This window comes from Geotrypetes seraphini, chromosome 3, assembly GCF_902459505.1.
Source record: "Geotrypetes seraphini chromosome 3, aGeoSer1.1, whole genome shotgun sequence".
NCBI classification, from domain to species: Eukaryota; Metazoa; Chordata; class Amphibia; order Gymnophiona; family Dermophiidae; genus Geotrypetes; species Geotrypetes seraphini.
In genome coordinates this window covers 100,684,106-100,701,204 of record NC_047086.1, presented here as the reverse complement: position 1 = coordinate 100,701,204, position 17,099 = coordinate 100,684,106, and the positions used below count along the sequence as shown (strand labels likewise).

Genomic DNA, 17,099 nt, shown 5'->3' with positions numbered 1-17,099 from the left:
CTCCACTAGCTAGGCATACCTGCTGGTCTGTGTCTAACAGTTTACTATGGTGGGATAGCTGACATATCTGTAGTTGTTCCCTGCTCTCCTCATTTATATATCCCCCATTTGTATCCATCCTCTCCCATTTCCTGCATTGCCCCCCTTCATTTGTGCATGTGTATTCTTTAGAGATCTATCTGTTAGCATACCCTGTTACACATGATATTACATCGTTCATATCTGTCATACTTGAAAGTGAAATCAGTTAGCATCACCTTTGACACCTGATATAATGTCACAGTTTTATCATCTGTATGTATTGTTTGAAAGCTATGGATTTTCTGACATTTTCAGCCTGATGTCATATGAGAATCACTTCTCTGTTATTGTCATCCTGTATTTCTCACCATGACTTTGCCAAGTTGGGATTAATAAACATTCATTCACATGTCCCTTATGTCACATGTCCTTCATTGTAACATATCTCTGGGAGGCAGCTGTTTTTGCATCTTCTAAGGCCACAGCCATGTAGGTTGGGGCATAGGATGCATGCTGAACAGAGAGCAAACTCTTGTCTATGCACTCCATTTCCAGATCTGGAGGGATTGCCCCTCACAGGTTGATAGTGCGAAACAACAACCCTTTACGTTGACCATTTCTCCCTCTGTGGTGTGTGTGACCAGAAGATGGGGCTGCTGAGTGTATGTTGGGAGGAGAGCTGGACCAGCTTTTTTGATGCAAAGCTGTGAAGGTCAAGCAAGGATACGCATCCATGGGAGATAGGTGGGCATCAACTGGGGATATGGGCCCCCATCTAGGAGCCAATAAGCCAACATGCTACCTTGCCTATGTGGCCAGCGAGACTCATGTGTGGACCATGGCTGCAGGTTCCAGTCTGGGGGTGCAGAAGGCCAGCTAAGCTGCACAGCTGCTGTTTTACACTATGTAGCCCCATTACCCTCACCTATCCCTCAGACTCTGTAGCCTGCATGGGAATTGCCTCGTGGCCTGATTTGGCCTAAAGGCTGCAGAGTACACTGCTCAAATAGGTGTGTGGTATAGTCTTCAGCCCTGGCCACACTGCTGTTTCAATGACCTGCTCTGTAGTCCCAGGTCCAGATCAGTGAATACTGTCAACTGCACAGTTCACTTACACATTCTTCTCCTATTCCTGTAAGACAGGCTGGGGGAGCAGTGACAGGTTTGGAGATGGGAGCGTGGTTCTTCCTGAGAGGGGACTAGACCTCCATCCATCAGCCTTGCATCTCATGATGTGCAGACATTTGTTATAAAGTGGAGACACATACATTGTTATGCAAAACACTGATACAAGTATATTTACCCTGAGATCCCCAATTTAACAGCACGTCAACATGTACATTGACTCTGGCATTCATTGCTAGGTACTGTGGTGACAGCAGTTATCGTAGCTGCAGAACAGGATACTTGGCTGGAAGGATGGGCTTTCCCAATATGGCCACTCCTCTGTCCATGGCCCTCGGTATGGGGGCCAGCGCTGCTCAAGCAGCCTCTTTAGCAGGCCCATCATTTGTAGCATGATCTGTCTCTGTGTACCGAGTTTCTGAAGCAAGTCTGTATACACGAGGGAGACTTGTTGCAGGAGCTACAGGAGGAGCTCAATATGACTGGGTCCAATTGTTGGGGCTGCCACAGCAGCTGGTATGTGGACCAACATTGGGTGGAGGAGGGGGGAAAATGGCCTTCCTCATTCCCTTTATCACCCTCCAGGGCACACATGTCATTCCAGGTGTCCTCTTCCTGCTCATTGTTCGTACTTTGCCCTTGGAGTGGCACCATTCAAGCTCTAGGGTCTAACTTCAGCTATTCTCTTGGGCTCCTGCCCTGCCTCTGGCCCTCCTCTGGGGTGGTGGGTTGCTCCTGGAGTGAATGAGGTGTAGTAGGCTGCTCCTGGGGTTATTGGGATATTGCAGACTGCACTTGGGTTACCTGTTGCTCCTCAAATTAGCCTGTATGTCTAATCTAATCTAATCTAAATGTGTGGGAAAGGTTTACAATTGTGTTCATAATTTGATACATGAGTTATATCATGGTGCAGCTGAGGGTTGGGAGGCAGGGATGGGAACAGGTGTGTAGTCTTGTTTTGGGATCAGGGATACAGATCTGAGGGGTGGCACCAATGAAATGACATAAGCACATAAGATTTGCCATCTGGGACAGACCGTAAGTCCATCAAGCCCCATTTCCTGTTTCCAACAGTAGCCAACCCAGGTCCCAAGTACCTAGCTAGATGCCAAGCAGTAAAACAGGGAACCCTGGAGAACTGTGTAGTTGGGATTTGAGGGTGGGATTGTTAGGTTTGGGGACATGTATTTGTGGAGGACTCATGCTAGCTTTTGGGAGCAGAATGGTGGGGGTGGCTGAACATGCCCTAACTGATGGGGGGCAGGGGGAGGGAAAGTGTAGGGGGGTCCAGGGTATTGAGGTAGAGGGGTGGGTGGGTTTTGGGAGGCCCTGTGCTGAAGACATTTAATGGGCCCTGGGTTTGTACGTACCTCTTGGGGCATGTCTCCCACAGCAGCATCCTGGTCTGTGATGCTAATAGTGGTCTCTCCAACGAGTGTGGGTAATGGAGTATGAGTGGATATCTGTTGGAGGGGCCAGGGATGATGAGAGGGCCCTCTGTGGCCACTGTGCTGTCTTTCATCACTCTCCTGTTTAACAGATACACAAAGGGGTTAGGGCTGACGTGCAACAATGTAAGGATAATAATAATAATAACTTTATTTTTTCTATACCACCACAATCTTACGACTTCTAAGCAGTTTACAGTGAAGAGAGCTGGACAATCAGCGAATTACAGAATACAAATAGCGAAGATATCTCAGTACAGTCAGCGAATTACAGAATACAATTAGTAAAAATACAAATATTTCTCAAGTTATCAGCATGGTGTTAATCGTTTTAGAAATGGTAACTGATTAGGAGATAAATCTATTGAACAGTGCTGTCTTAATTTCTTTCCGAAATGCACCGTAGGTTAACCTAGCTCTGTTGATGTAATTGCCTAGCCAGGTCTGCTGTTTGCTAATTTGGGTGGCATCTTGAGACCCACTGCTGGTGTTTGTGGGGACTGCTTTTGTTTTTCCCCCAGTTGCTACAAGGTGGTAGATATGAATGTGTGACCATTTTTATTGCTGGGGAAAAATGGTCAATTTTCAGAATTTTTCAATAATGACTAAGCATTAATATTCACATCAATGCCAATTAGCACCACTAATGATTGCTAGCACAAATTATTCATGGCTCATTATCCAATTTATTTGCACAGGCATCTCAGAAGAGTGTCCAACGTTGGACACACAATTATGGGTACTATGGGCCTGATTCTCAAAACCGTGCCGTAAGTTAGGCTGCAGTAGGCGCCCTATCGCCATCTAACTTAATTGGTTTAATTGGTGATAAATGGTGCAGTTATTGACCGTGTTGTTTAAAACCAGTTAAAAATTCATTTTAAAAAAAGAAAGCACCTGCAGGCACGTATGAAGAATCAACATTCAAACCAAAAAAAAACCCCAGGTTTCTTTACTACAACTTAAGAATACCATCCAACGCCCTGTTATATAGGTGCCTACCGGCACCTATATCTAGAGTAAGGCGTGGTTTTGCGCCAGAAGTGGACATAGGCTCCAGTAGGCACCTCTACAGATGCGATTCTCATCACAGGTAGGCACCATAAATGTAGGCCTGTAAAACCCTGACCTATATTTCTGGTGCCTACTTTTGATAGGTCTACAATTCTGCAGATGGCCTCATAACATGACTCGCAGACGCGAAGGACTGGAAAAGTCCAAAAGAGACTGGTGAACTCAAGCTGTTTCACAAACACTCTTTATTTCTTCAATTCAACACACAATGACTCGACATGTCCATGTTTCGGCCCAAATGGCCTGCCTCAGGAGTCTCACAAATCTGTGTAAGAATCAAATGATTCACATCTGGTGATCATTTCAACCTCACAATAATGATTCAAAAAGAAAACATATCCAATCACGCTGTGGAAAAAAACGGCACCATTTGCAGCCTGCATCTGGCGAAAAAAAAAAAAAAAATGACTGACACGCGAATGGCACCACTTTTGTAGGTGGCCGCTGATAACGGTGCCATTTGCAGAATCCGGCCCTATATGTGGAATCCAAGGATAAGTGTGCATTATTTATTTTTCAAAAATATGTTTTCAGAGGAGGCGTGCCATTGGTGGGAAATAGGTATGGAAGCCTTATGCAGGCAGCATGCTATAATTAGCACACACTACCTAATGTAGCTTTAGCACAGGGGCATTTAGTATTTCCTGTTAATTATTTGCCATGTTGCCATGTGCTAACGACAAGATTAGTGCATGACCTTCAAATTAAAAAATGAAATGGCCTTATTTTACTATGACTGGCTTAGTGCACAGGAAAGTCCCATCTTAGAATGCACTAAGCCCATTTTTAACACATTTTAGTAAAAAGGGCTCCTTTGGTTTTTAACCGTTTTTCTTGTTTATCAACCAAGCAGCGATACTAGACCACCACATCTCCAACCTGCTGATCACAACGTCCAACTACAAAACCTTCAGGAGAGAATTAAAACCCAAGTTATTCAGGAAATTTGTCAAGTCAAACTAACCTTCTCAATATATCCCTGGACCCTAATGCTTCTTTAATTGTCTATCTTGTAATCTCACTGGGTATGCCCAGACCAATTCTTTTGTAATCCGCCTAAAACCGAAAGGTATTGGCGGAATAAAAGACACTAATGTAATGTAAGTTGCCCTTTTGAAAGTTGCATGTTAATGCAGCAGATATCTCTAATTTGATCCTATTATCATCACTAGGACCAAACAGACCCAACACCATTGCCTCTCACACTAAAGGCTCCTTTTACAAAGGTGTGTTAGGGCCTTAACATACGGAATAGCGCTCGCTAGCCGCTACCGCCTCCTCTTGAGCAGGTGGTAGTTTTTCGGGTAGTAAGCGCTAATCCGGTGCGTGCGCTAAAAATGCTAGCGCACCTTTGTAAAAGGAGCCTTAAGTCCTGCATTCCACTAAGGACTAGATCTAAAATATAGCCATACCTTGGAATCCGAAAGCCCCAGTACTCAAACAACTTGGAATCCGAACTAAAAATTCAAGCAAATCTTGTCCCAGAATCCGAACTCCGCTTTAGAATCCGAACACCCTGCACATTGTATGTGTGTGTGTTTGTGCCCCAGAATCTGAATGCTGCTTTGGAATATTTGTTAATATTGTACCTTAAAATCCAGTGCATTTTCTGTTAAAATTTGAGTTTGTGGGACCCAGGAACGGATTAATCCAGTTTCTATTTTTTTCAATGGGAAAAATTGTCTTGGAATTCGAAAGCTTTGGAACTCAAACGGGGTTCTGGAACAGATTAAGTTTGGATTCCAAGGTATCACTGTAGTTCATTATCCTGTCAGTTTCTGAACCAGCTGCTCCGTGAAGCTGTCATTTGTTTCATCTAGGAGCTTCTCTAGCACTGCTTCTGGTGCAGCCTCTCTATCAGGATTCCCTAACTTCCTTTTTTTGAAAGCACCCTTCAAAGAAACCTTATGCCAAACCACGCACTCCAGAGTGGCTGTTGGCTCCCTCGAGGTTTTAGTTGAAAAATGTTTTATAAAATTATTCCCATTAAGAAAAGCCCTGCTAAGGTACTATCAAAACCAGCATCCTGTCATTGATTGTGGTCAGTCCAGGTCGCAAGTACTCAGCAAATCACAAAAAGTAAATCTGTTTCCCACTAGCTTATTTTCAGGCATGATCAGTGGTTCTCCCAACTCTAGCTGATGAATAATATTTTATTAAGTACCGTATTTCTTCTAGGATTTCTCTTCCATTTCAGTGCAGGTGAATTTTGAGTGAGAGAATTTATGCACTGCTGGAGGTCATTGTATAAACCTTTTTATAAAGGCACATATGAATCTATATGTCCTTATAAAATAGGCACAGAACATGCACCTTTCTAACCATTTCATACAGATGCCTTTTTATAAAATTAGCCCCAGTGGAGAATTTATATCAAGCAATAGGTTAACTAGGCATTTGTACTGTTTATGATTGATACAACTGTGCAAACACATAACCTAAATTAAGTCACCAGGAACTTTATATTTGTTCTACAGAAGATAATTTGATAACTATGACCCTGCCTGAAAAGGAACACTGGAAAAATTAAATGTCATCTTCATTGATACCAAAGCTTGCAAAATAGACATGAAAGATGTGAATGGTTTTTACGTACTGACTTGTTGACAATTTCCTCCTGCTAATAGCAGGTCTTTCTATAATGAATTGCATAATTTCCATGATAGATCTAAGGTTAAACCTGTTCTCTGGTAGGAATTCAGAAGACAGTTATGATCAAGTATTGAGACTGTAGTGAATGTCTTCACAGAAGAAGGAGCTGTGGTGTTCTTTGAAATTATTCTCATTTCTCAGGTAAGTCATAACACATTTACAATTGCCAAGGCTATCACTGATTAGGTTGAAGGAAGTACAGTGTTTCCTTATTTTCTGGAGAACATTGATCAATTTTTTAAAATACCCTACAAAATTCTGTCAAAATATTTTGATGTTTCATTATTTACTCAAGGATATCACTATGAGATAGATCAGGGGTAGGCAATTCCAGTCCTCGAGAGCCAGAGCCAGGTCAGGTTTTCAGGATATCCACAATAAATATGCATGAGGTAGATTTGCATTTCAAGGAGGCAGTGCATGCAAATGTTTAATGTTTCAATTATGTCCCCTTTCAGTCTCCTCTTTTGAAGGGAGAAGAGGCCCAGTTTCTCTAATCTCTCACTGTGCAGCAACTCCTCCAGCCCCTTAACCATTTTAGTCGCTCTTCTCTGGACCCTTTCGAGTAGTACCATGTCCTTCTTTAAGTACAGCTGGATGCAGAATTCCAGGTGGGGGCGTACCATGGCCCGGTACAGCAGCATGATAACCTTTTCCGATCTGTTCGTGATTCCCTTCTTAATCATTCCTAGCAGTCTGTTCGCCCTTTTTGCCATCACCGCACATTGCGTGGACGGCTTCATCGACTTGTCAACCAGTACTCCCAACTTTTTTTCCTGGGTGGTCTCTCTGAGTATCCTGTATTCATGTATAAGATTCTTGTTACTGACATGCATCATCTTACACTTATCCACGTTAAACCTCATTTGCCATGTTGCAGCCCATTTCTCAAGCGTGTTTATGTCACATTACAGGTCTTTGCAATCCTTCTGTGTCTTCACTACTCTGAATAACTTCGTATCGTCTGCAAATTTAATCACCTCGCTGGTCATTGCAATTTCCAGGTCGTTTATAAATATGTTGAAGAGCATGGGTCCAAGCACCAAACCCTGCGGCACTCCACAGAAATATGCACATATAACACCATCCTATATAATAAAACGCTAGCCGCGCATGCGCACTCAGACCTGCGTGATCTATGATCCCTGATCTGGTCCGTGGTCACAGTGCATATGCAGCGGCCAGATCGGGAAAGCACAGCACAACCGGCGACTCCCCCATCCCGCCCTCACTCACCGCCAAAACCACCACCTCCTCCTTTTCGCCGGCTCACCCGCCTTTAAATGGAGAGAAAAGCGCTGCACCGCGCTAACGCTGGCTTTGCCGTCTTCTGTTCATTGCGGCCCGCCCTCTCTTCCTATTTCCGCTAGGGTTGGCCGCATTGGATAGAAGACGCCGAAGCCAGCGGCTGTAGCCGCCGATCTCCGTTCCTCCAGCAGGGGGAGGGGGGTCTGGGAGGAGAGGGATCACGGCCGCTCAGCGCCCCCACCAAGGAGCCCAGCAACTTTTCGCTGCCCGGGACCCAAGTCATTTGCCACCCCCCCTTCCCTTCACGAGGGCCCGACTGGCAATTTAAGCAGCGTGTGCAGCAGTCTTGACACGCTGCTTCGGGCCCTTCTACTGCCCTGATTTGCTCCGGACGTGCCAGAGTAAATCAGGGCAGTAGAAGGACCTGAAGCAGCATGTGAAGACTGCTGCACACGCTGCTTAAATCGTCAGTCGGGCCCGCAGGAAGAGAAGGGAAGGGGGGGCGGCAAAGGACTCGGGACCGTTTGTAGTCGCGACTGCGAGAAGGGAAAGGGGGATAGAGGAAACGCTAATGCTGCTGCACAGAGAACTGGTGTGGGAGGAGAGAAATGGAAGGGGGAGGGAATGCTGCTTTGGACAGACAGACAGAGGGAGGAAGGGAGACAGAAAGAAAAGAAGAAATACACAGGGGCAGGTACACAGGGAACTGGTGTGGGGGGGAGGGAAATGGAGAGGGAGGGAATGCTGCTTTGGACAGACAGACAGAGGGAGGAAGGGAGACAGAAAGAAAAGAAGAAAGACACAGGGGTAGGGAGATACACAGAAAGACAGACAGACAAAGGGGGCCAGGGACAGAGATAGACAGAAAGAAAGACAGCGGGAGTCGCGTCAGGAGGGGTGCGGGATGCCGCAGAGGGAACTTTTCCAATGGGTGCAACTGGGCGGCTGTCGGGAACCTCTGATCAGGGGCAGAGCAAGGTAAGTGTATCATAGGGATAAGAAGGAGGAGGGGGGGATAAAAAGGAAGGGACGCCTACTGCTGGACAGGGGGAGAAGGAAAGAGGTGCTGATGGACAGGGGGGTGAAGAAAAAGGAACGGAGGCCTAATGTTGGACAGGGGGAGAAGGAAAGAGTTGCTGCTGGACAGGGGGGAGGTAAAACAAAGGGAGAAGGGCTGCTGCTGCATAAGGAGAGTTGTGAAGGAGTGGTGATGGACACAGGGGAGGTAAAAGGAAGGGAGAATGGATAGGGGGAGCAGGCAAGGGGTGGTGATGGACAGCCAAGGAAAAAGAAAGAAAGAAAGCGGCTAAGGAGAGAGAGAGAAAGAAATAAAGAGAGACACACACACATATATTCTAGCACCCGTTAATGTAACGGGCTATAAGACTAGTTGTATAATAATAATAATAACTTTATTTTTGTATACCACAATACCATAACAGTTCTAAGCAGTTCACAATAAAGAGACAACTGACAAGCAGTGATGTTACAAACAGCAAGGGAGATACAGAGATGCAGGGCTGTGGAGTCGGAGTCGAGGAGTCGGAGTCGGAGGAAATTTCGGGTACCTGGAGTCAGAGTCGGAGTCAGTAGTACAAAAAACTGAGGAGTCGGAGTCGGAACATTTATCTACCGACTCTATTTTTGAACTTGGCATACCAATCACGAGCGATTCTTTCAGCTATAGCATCCATTATATACACAGCACAAATGTTGCGAGCAGCTTCTGCAGCCTTAGAACCTTGATTAAAAGCAAAAAGAAGGTGGTGTCGAAAATGCTCATTTCTCTCAACTTGACATTCCATTTTAACGATCTGAAAATTAACCAGTGCTGTGGAGTCGGAGTCGAGGAGTCGGAGGGAAATTTCGGGTACCTGGAGTCGGAGTCGGAGTCTGAAGTACAAAAAACTGAGGAGTCGGAATCGGAACATTTATCTACCGACTCCACAGCCCTGCAGAGACGTAATTATAGAGTTACAAATTTATTAAAAAGATAGGTCATTACTAATCTTCTGAAATTTTGGTACGAAAAAGCTTTCAAAATAGTTTCACTTAACCAATCATTCATTTTACAAGCTTGAAATAAAAGGGGCCTATCCAGAAATCTCTTGTAAAGACAGCCTTTCAATGCAGGAAAGGAAAACAAGTGAGATCTACATGTGCGTCTGATGGCATGAGCCATGTAACCTATGGTTTAAATAACCCATGGTTTAAAGATTTAAAAATTTACCTGGAGCCAGGTTTGGGGTTGCTGGACAGTAGAACTGATACTGGGTTGAGCCGGGATGTTCCCAGTCGAAATCAGCTTGTGAGGTCTTCGTTGGAACTCTTTATGGACAGGGGACTCTTCAGGGCTTGTTGGGTCCTGATCATGGAAGGTAAAAGCTGCCTCGCTGCTGTGGGAGAGAATGCAGCCAAGAGGAATGTCGGGGGAATAAAATGGCCAATTTGAAGTCTGGGCCACCAGAGCTCCAGTGCATGTGCAGCTGTTCACACATGTGTAGGGTTACCAGATTTTTACGATCGTAAAATCCAGACCCATAACCCCATCCCTAGGCCCGCCCAGTTCTACACAGCCCCGTCCTATTCACCCAAATCACACCTCATTCTGCCCCAGCCCCACTCTCCCAAACCTCTTCTCGTGCTCGAAACTGCATCAGGAGGACATCTGCGCATGCACAGATGGGATACAATGATGCCACATGCATGCACACATGTGTGTGATGTCACCACGTTGCATCTGTGCACACGCAGATGGCCTCCCGACGCAGTTCTGAGGAGGGCAGGATGAGGTTGAAGAATAAATGCCGGTCATTGGGTGGTGTGGAGAGATGAGAGACTCAAATATAAACCGAGACCCCCCCTTTTTGGCCCTCTTTTTTGAACTAAAAATCTCGGTTTATATTTGAATATATAAAGTAACTCACCTCGAGCTGTTCCTGAAAAAAGGTTTGAATTAAATCCAAATCTGTTCCCCCACCTCCTTCCACAACTTTATGGAATTAAGTCATCAATCAAGGGTGTCACATTACCTTTCAGCACACCAGTCGATATCATCAGTGTCGTTTCTCAGCTCTTTGGAGCAATAAGTACAAAGCTAGTCAAAATATTTCTCTGTTATTTAGCACCACCTCACAGCAAACATAAATGAGGGATGGGGACATCTACAACTTGTTGCCTCCATTTTTGGTGTCCAAAGAATGTGCAATAGGGGCCTCTTATGTAACGGCATCTGGGTTAAATACCAGCTTAATCCAGTAGCGGCACGCTCATAGTTATATCACCCATAGGCCAGGTGTAATTTCAGCTGCATAAATGCTGAAAGGACATGTATAACATAAAGCATGTAAGTAGGATCCCCACCCATGAATAGGCAGCCCTTGTGTTTGCATACTAGGTAAGTCACGTACACTGTAGGAGCCTCACTGACATTTTCATGGGTAAGTACACACATATGCATTGTGGCCACCGGGCCTTGGACTAGGCGGATCGCGCCCTGAGTGGACCACAGGAAAACTGCGCTGGCATGCTACTCGATAATGAGACAGTCCCCACAGGCAAAATATCAAATAAGACAAAATCAGAGTGGCAAACAAGAAACAAAAAGGAAAAACTCAAAGCAAAAATCCTGGTCAGAAAATCAGGATATACTTTAGCAAGTTTGGGACAGCTTTCTGAAGCTAGGCCTTGTTCTGGCCCTAAAACTGGGCCCTTCTCAAAAGAGAGTTAAGTCCAACTATCACAGTGCATCACTTCCACAAAACACCAAAGCAAAAAGTAAATGTTCAGGAAGCCCTCAGCTCTGCTCCTGAGCTGGGGGCGGGAGAACTGCCAAGTTTGTCTTCAATAATATTCAAATATTCCCACCCGAGGTGTTGACAAACTTCTCCCCATTAGTACAGTTCTCAGTTCCTGGGCTTTACTGTGCTCAAACAAAAACCATGCAGTTCAAAAAAACAAAACAAAACATTTCTTCAGTAGAACAAACTGTGAAAGCAACAGTCCTTTATAACCTTCCAGCCACAGGGTCCTGCCCCCATCTGGGGCCTTGCATTGGGCCTCATTAGAGCTTTGAGCAAAAAGGAAAAACCAAAAAAAAAAACCTTCTTTCTCACTAGGCTGCAGGCTGTAACACAAGCCCTGGTAACTGTCAATACAAAACAGCATAGAAAAACAGTTCACTTCAAAGCAATGGCTAGTTTGGAAAACTTAAAAAAAAACACACCCCCAGAGTTTTTTTAGTTAGTAGTCTTGCAGGCAATACCTATTTCCATTGCTTCATGTTCTGTAAATATCTGTTCACCAACCTCCATTTCTTCCACCTGAGGTGTGGCCTCAGCTTCCTGGCAAGGAGCTACAATCTCCACTTCCATGGGTTCAAGGCTATTTCGTTGCTCTGGGCGGACGGGCTGCTGAGCACCGGAGAAAGGACCTTTTCCCTTCCTTGTCCTCTCCAATTCTGAACAGAAAGCAGCTGGCTTTTCAGGGGGAAAGCCACGCCCTGCTCCCAGTGTGCCTGCATTGCTCTGAGGCTCTCTTGGGCTCCCCCTGTGGATGTTCTGGAAATTGCTAGGTTTTCTCATAGGAGCATTTTGCCTAAACCTAATACTCACAGGTTTGGGGGCAAACCTAGCAGAGCTGGGCTGAGTCTCCATGTCCTCAGCTTCTGAATGGTCAGAAAGAAACTCATCTTCAGTCAGATCCTCACTAGTGTAAACAGGGAACCTAGGCTTCTGGGCTCTGCGGGGCTTGGGAACAGCTTTCCTAGCCCTGTCTCTGCCTCTCCTGGGGTTTGTAGCTGGGAACACATCAGGCACAGAGTGACTGGTCACATTATGTATGTTAGTATTCTATACATTTATGTACCCAAGAAGCACATAAATGGCACCTCGGTTATAAAGATTTCCTTTAAGAGGGCAACTTTCAAATGACCCACATTGCTGCTAAGTCCATGAACATGTTTTTACCTAGGTCTCTGTGCCAGATTTTCAAAATGAAAGTATATATGTACTTTCACTTTGAAAATTTCCTAAGGACAAAGTATTAAAGATTTACGCAGGGCTGGCTCAACTTATGGACCAGATAAAGCACTGGCTCAGGGTGCGGGTGATAAAGGGTACCAAGATCACTGTTCTCTCTAAGTCCCTATGGTCCTCCCACCCATGGTTAAACATTCCAGCTTTCCTCCTACAGATCACTAACAAGAAAAGCTACTTGAAGTTGAACACACTGCCTGCAGCCAACCTAAAGCCTTCCCTCTGTGCGATGTCCCACCCCCCTCTGCCACAGCTTCTTGTTTCCAGCATGTATCAGAGGGAAGGATTCGGGGCTGGCTGCAGATAGTGTGTGAGAATTGCTGCCACTGCCATCACAGTTTGAGATACACACTGCTCTAGGAGTAAGACAATTTTGAAGGTAGATTGGGAGGGGCAGAATTTGAGAGAGAGGGGAAGATTATGGATTGTGGGCAGGGGGAATAGATGTAAATATTTCAGATCATAGGTGAGGGGTAGCAGGCAGTCAATGCAAAAGATGACTCAGGGCGTGACAATCCTTTCAGCCAGCTCTGGTTTTGTGCCTACTTTTTCTGACTAAACAATGGACATAGTTTTGAAAATACAATGTGAGGCTGCATAGCAGCTTCAGCCATAACCCTGCTCCTGAACACATCTCCCTTGAATTTGGGTAAAAGAGCATTTTTTTCCTTGAACAATATGCATAATTTCACCCACACACAAGCTGGGCAATTTTTATATACTTTCTCACCCAAATAAATTGCTTTTTACACTGGTAAAAGGCTTTTGAAAATTATCTTTCCCATCTTTGTTGCTTTATTAAAAGTGTTAATGAGCAAAATATCATCCTTATCATAGATAATAGGTTTGGTGGATATTGTATATTGCTTCAGGCACCTAAAATGAAACTGATTATTCAAAATTAATTCTCATTACTCTAGTGAGGTGAAAATGAGCCTCTAGGAAACAAAAAAACATTCTTATCAATGTGCTTTTGTGTTTCATTATTTAATTATTGACACTCTAATAAGAACATCATTAAGCAGTCAAGTAGCATAAGTCAAATATATAATTTTATAACAGTTTTTTTCTTTTGACAGAAGGAACATTTGTCAATAAATTTAGGTTTGTTCTTTGACTTTCAATACACTATGGGGGCTCATAATCAAAACCTAAACAAGTCTAAAAACCTGCACATGTTAGCACTTGGTCATCCTGAAAGACAGTCATTCAAGTGCCGATAATCAAACCAAATTTCTGGACATATCGAGGAACTTTTTAGGCCTCTGAATCCTGCTGTGTGCCCAGAGCTGAAAGGGGTGTTTCTGGAGAAGTGGTTAGGGCAGTATTTGGGCGGGATGTGGGCCAACCTAGACTTAGTCATCCTGAAGGGATAATTGAATGTTATACTAGACTTCCTGGATGAAACATATACGTTGTGAGTTAGACCAGTGGTTCCCAACCCTGTCCTGGAGGACTACCAAGCCAATCAGGTTTTCAGGATAGCTCTAATGAATATGCATGGAGCAGATTTGCATGCCTCTCACTTCCATTATATGCAAATCTCTCTCATGCATATTCATTAGGGCTAGCCTGAGAACCTGATTGGCCTGGTGGTCCTCCAGGACAGGGTTGGGAACCACTGAGTTAGACAATGTAAAGACAGGCATAAGTGGACTGGGTTGCATCCGAAGACGTTTTGTCAACTGAAAGCCTGAAGTTGTGATGCCATTGTACAGGTCCATGGTGAGACCTCATCTGGAATATTGTGTTCAATTTTGGAGGCACATTATCAAAAGGATAAGCTGAGAATAGAATCGGTTCAGTGAATAGCCACTAGGATGGCCTCAGGGCTCAAGGATCTCTCCTATGAAGAACGTCTAGGTAAGTTGCAGCTATACTCTCTCAAGGAACGCAGAGAGAGGGGAGACATGATAGAGACATTCAAATATGTTACTGGCCATATTGAGGTGGAAGAAGACATCTTTTTCCTTACAGGACCTACGGTAACAAGAGGGCATCCGTTAAAAATCAAGGGTGGGAGATTTTATGGTGATATTAGGAAGTATTTTTTCACTGAAAGGGTGGTTGATCATTGAAATGATCTTCCACTTCAGGTAGTAGAGGCCAGCAACGTGCTCGATTTTAAGAAAAGATGGGATAAACATGTGGGTTCACTTCGAGGTTCAGGCGCAGGATGCACGTAAGAGCCACTGCCCGTGGCTTTGTGTACTGAATCAGTTAGGAAGAGGGAGTTGGCTCGAAGATAACGCCGCATCGATCGCACGGTGGACCAGCAGTTGAAGAACACTGTTTTGGGCCTGATGCACATGCTGGCTTTGTGGACCAGCAGGAAATTTCTGTGGACCGGCACTGTTCCACGGACCGGTGGTTGAAGAACACTGATCTAAGGGACTAATCAATGAGTTAGAATTGCTCAGGGATTTGAGCAGTTAATTTATTTTAACAGACTAAGTGATTTTTATATGTATTCCACTTTGGATGTTTCACTAACTCAAAAAAGTGAGATAAAAATATACAAATAACCCCTCCCCCCCCCACCCGTACAAACCCATGATAGTGTTTTTTAACACAGACTGGCATGCTGAATGCTCTGCGCTGCTTCTGACACTCATTCCTATGAGCATCAGGAGCAGCGCAGAGTATTCAGCAAGCGAGTCTGTGCTAAAAAAAACAAACGCTATTGCGGCTTTGTAAAAGGGGAGAAAGAACTAAAGAAACATTTTCTAGAGCATTGTACTTTGCTTTGACATAAGAGCAACTAATAGGACTGTAAAATAGTAGTATTTTTCTTCAGTGTTCCTTCATTCATCACTAATAGGATGAGATGCCATAATGTTGTGGGCCATGAAAACAGTTTATGCATGGATCTCATTCTCAAGGCATTCTTTAAACGCTATCTCCACTTTGGAAAGAATGTTAATCTCTATAATACACATCATTAAGACACCATAATTTTTCCAACCATAAAGATGAACTAAAAGCAGTTCAAAGAACAGTGGCTCTGAGAGTAATGGTGTGCTAAAACTTTGCATTCTGTCAAAAAGGGATCCAACAGCTGGAGGCTAAAGAGATAGTCCAATTTTCCAAAGCAGTTCCTAGTAGCCTGGAACAGTGGAGTAAACCTAGAATGGGCTGTGAAAAGTCCAGCAAGTCTGACTCCATCATTAACTCTGTATCAAATGTCAAGTTTGTTAACTGTGCACTAATTATGGAGCTAATCACTGTATGTCTGTGAAATTCCTTGGGCAAATGTACTGTATACAAAGCAATACAATATAAAACATTTATCCAATTTGCACGGCTACAATGTTTTATGAATGTGAAGCTCTGAAAGATTATTGGCAGGGGATTCAGTCTCGTGCATCCGTTTTTGTACAGAATTGTCACCTGGAAATGTTTGGGCTGAACAATCTACCACAAGATGTGCAATAATTATTTAATATGCTTTTGACAGTGGCTAGTACATTTTTTTCATATATCCAATTCCAGTATCATCAGGGGGCTACCAATTTAAAAGAAAGCCTTAACAATGAACATTTGCTCAATTTATTTTTAGTCTTGGAAGGCAAATAACAGGAATTTCACAAGTATACCAAGGGGATAATCACAGAATCTTATCATTTTCAATTGAATACATAAGGGCTAATTCTGCTACAAATGCATGTAAATGGAAGATTTGGGAAACTTGTACATCTACAGGAAAATGATTAAGGAACTGCCATCCAAAACTCTTTTTAGCAATGTAAGATGGCTTTAAATGTGAAAAGGGTAAACTATCCATCTCTCCCCCGACTGTCCCCTAAGCTAAGCCTAAATGAGAAGTTAGCCACCAACTATATATGATTTGAAACAGGTATAACTAACTATTGCAATGTTACATTTTTAGACTGTCCTAAATCAATAATAATAATTGGGGAAAAAACTTAAAACCCTTCAAAATACAGCCTTAAAACTAATTTTCAATCTGAAAAAGAGTGATGGGATCACACCTTATCTACTAGAGCTGCACTGGATACCAACGGAAGTTAGGATCCATTATAAATTATTTTGAATATTCAAAACTCACTTTGGGGACACTCCAGATTATATACCTCCAATTCTCCAAAAAGTCAACTTTGAATTTAAGGCATACTTTTCATTTTCCTGATATTAAAAATATAAAATATACCAGGATTTTCAATTCAACCTGGGCTTATCAAACAGCCAAACTCTGGAAAACGCTACCTAGTAGAATCAATCAACAAATTAACTTTAAGAGTTTCAAAAAAAGATCTAAAGACCTATATGTTTGAAAAATTTGTACTTAAAAAGGTATAACTTTAAGATAATCTGTTCATAATGTTGTGTTAGATCATTTATTTTATGTAAAGTGCTGTGAACTTCCATAAGGTACTAAGAGCATATAAATGAAGATTACGTGAGGGATAAGAAGGGATTTTAAGTTTGAATTTATGTTGTGCATTTTTTTATTAGATTGTAAATGTAACAGAAT

At 43.5% G+C, this 17,099-nt stretch overlaps 1 long non-coding RNA gene across 1 annotated transcript; it reads right to left on the bottom strand.

Moving 5' to 3' along the window:
- Positions 1–1,119: 1,119 nt before the first annotated feature.
- Positions 1,120–12,012, bottom strand: LOC117356690. Its single transcript, XR_004538693.1, has 4 exons — positions 11,876–12,012; positions 9,799–9,964; positions 2,517–2,675; positions 1,120–1,970 (listed from the first exon to the last, which is right to left on the bottom strand). It is a non-coding gene; the product is annotated as an uncharacterized LOC117356690 (long non-coding RNA).
- Positions 12,013–17,099: the final 5,087 nt, after the last annotated feature.